At 51.4% G+C, this 2780-nt stretch overlaps 1 long non-coding RNA gene across 1 annotated transcript; it reads right to left on the bottom strand.

Moving 5' to 3' along the window:
• Nucleotides 1-342: 342 nt before the first annotated feature.
• LOC120924927 lies at nucleotides 343-1489 on the bottom strand. The gene is made up of 3 exons (XR_005746472.1): nucleotides 1342-1489; nucleotides 1123-1237; nucleotides 343-463 (listed from the first exon to the last, which is right to left on the bottom strand). It is a non-coding gene; the product is annotated as an uncharacterized LOC120924927 (long non-coding RNA).
• Between the last annotated feature and the right edge of the window lie 1291 nt (nucleotides 1490-2780).

Raw genomic sequence — 2780 nt, forward strand, 5'->3', positions numbered from 1 at the left:
CCAAGACGTCCAATGGAAGGCGTAGACCCGGACCAGATGAACCACTGCCGCACCATCAAAATCCCCCGGGGGGGTACCAGAGGGGTGGAAAAAGGGGAGAGGAGCTCCCCTGGGTCAGTGTAGAAAAGGACTCCGAATTCAGGTGCACCACCAAGAGGTACCGCCCGGGCCTACGAGAGGTCACCAGATAGCGCGCCAAAGCCACGCCCCGAGGCGGGCCAGAGGAGGGGGGGGGCGGGGGCGGCAGACAAAAGGGGGGAAGGAGGGCAAACCGAGGCGGGGAAGGAGCACAGGGAGGGGGGGGGGCCCAACGGGGCCGGGGATGGCGGATCAAGGCCAAGCAGGTGGGGACGAGCACACACGCCTGGCTGAGTCACAGGGGGGCCCGGCACCACCGTGTACACCGGGATGGGTAGGTTAGGGTGCGGGGGAGCGCTCCCCTCCTAAGGTTGCGGTGAAGACCCTGTAATAATAAATACACGTATATGTATAGGACTGGGAAGCATGTCTAGAGAATAAAAATAAAATTAAAAAAGTAAATATATGAGTACACGCCAGGCTGAACAAGAAGCCTGATCTGCAAGCATGGAGATTGCGTGAGGGAGATGCACAGGGGAGAAAAAGAGATGTGGGAATGAGGGGAAATGACAAAACAACAATAGGACACAAAGTGAAAACAAACCAAAAATAATGAGCATGGTAAAAGTACATAAGACAAAACAAAGAGGGTGTGTAAGTGACTGAATGAATAAAAATGAAGAATGCAGTGTGTGGTCTAGTGAGAAATGTGGAAGTGTATGTGAAAGGGATGTGGTAGAGCAGCAGTGTGAGGTAGGAATGCAAAAGAAAAATGGAAAACAGCAAGGGGAGAAGAGAAAAAGGATGAAAGGGGAACGGGAAATGAGGGGGATGTTGCAGTGAAAAAGAGAAGAAAAAGGAATATAAATGAAAATAAAAATAAAAATAAAAATAATAATCATGTAACTATAAGTGTATGAGTGATCTATAGGTGTGTGTGCATGTGAATGAAATTGTGAAAACAGGTGAATAAGAGGAGGGTGGGAAAAGAAACTGCAGGGGAAAGGGGCTAGTATGGAAACAAATAAAAAGGTGAAAAAATACCTGTGCTATCTGTAAAGCTCACAGAGATAAGATGGTCAGATGGTAAAATGGTTAAAGCTGTAGCCTTCCTGTTAAGGAGGGATGTTGAGACACCTATTGAAGGAGGTGCTGACGTCTATTGAAAAGTAAACGAAGTAGAAGAGTAAGATAATAATGGGGATACCAGGGTGGATGGCAGGTTTGCAGGAAATGGAAAAGAGAGCCAAGGCTCCCACTTACCTTCCTGCAGCCAAAATCTGTCGTAACCACCAAACACAGTCGCCGTGGGATCTGAATTTGTCCCAATGAGGCTGGCTGCTTATATATGGTATATCTTGAACAGGTGAGGGAGTGCACTCCCTCTACACCTGTAGCAACCCCACCCTATGATGCAGTAGGGGGCGGGCCCGGATGGACCCAAACCTGCCCGGGAACCACACCCACCGCTGTGGCAGGTGTAAGCATCGCCGAAGACCCCCCCCACACACACCCCCCCCACCCCACAGGGAAACCCCCCCATCCATGGGAACGCCACACCCACCCCCCCCCCACGGGCCAGACCCCCGCCCCCCCCACCCACACCCACCCGCCGTGCACGCAGCAATACAGCGCGCCCAGGCCGCCGTGAGGCGGCAAGTGGTGGCCTCCCCGGCGTTCCAGAAGGGACCGTTGGGTCCCCGGTGTCCCGACTCCATCCTCCTCGTCCGTTGATGGCATCGCGCAGGCACGCTGGTGGTGAGCCGCGCGCGGTCACGCGAGGCATCGGCGCCATGCCGCCATCGCGACCCCGCGCGCACGGCAAGGGCGCGTGCTGGCCGCTAGGGACCTGGGACGCCGCCGGCAGGCGCAGAAACTCCCCCCAGTGGCCAGCGGGAAGAAGGCCACCAGAGAAAGAGCACAAGAGCCGGGGCCAGCCCGGATGTGTGCAGAGTCCCCGCCTGCCGTGAGGCCCAGGGAAGGAAAAATCTCCTGCTGGCTACCGAACCATGTGCACCCATGGAGCCCCCAGGGGAAAGATGATGATGGAAGGATGCGGATGTGGTGACGGTCCAGGCCCGGAATCCAAGAAATGGACGTCCATGGGGGGTGGTAAAAATCTGAAAAAATATTATTGAAGTATATGTTAAATGCAGATTGCTGTGCGATCATATTTGGGTAAATGCTCCGCATCAGAAACAGATGCAAAGTACATTTGTATCGTGTAGGAAATTAATATACCAAATGGACATATTAGTCTGAAACAAACAAAATAATGTATATAAATGTCAATATCATATGTTTATGATAAACTCAATAAAAACTGATTGATGGAAAAAAAGGCACTGTGCCTCTGACTGATAGTCTCATGTAATTTGAAATGTGATTTGGTGATGTCACTGCTATGCTGCTCACTGTTCATGCTGCAGAGGAATGTGTAACTGAGAATCTTCAGTGCAAGGATCTCCCTGATTATGCTTCACTCATTCAGTGGGTCTGTGCTTCCTCCACCTCTTCTTCTGCTTCTTGAATATGACATGATATGAGAATGCAAAGTCCTGCCCCTACAAAGATGGCCACCTTCACACAGAGATACAGTACAGAACAAGGCATGGTATGTCAGTAAAGGGGAAAAGATCAGCTGAAGTTAAGCTATAGACAATACTGATGTTCTTTTGTCCTCTGCTTGCCTTCTTCAGTCA

The sequence above is a fragment of the Rana temporaria genome, chromosome 1 (assembly GCF_905171775.1).
Source record: "Rana temporaria chromosome 1, aRanTem1.1, whole genome shotgun sequence".
Taxonomy (NCBI): Eukaryota; Metazoa; Chordata; class Amphibia; order Anura; family Ranidae; genus Rana; species Rana temporaria.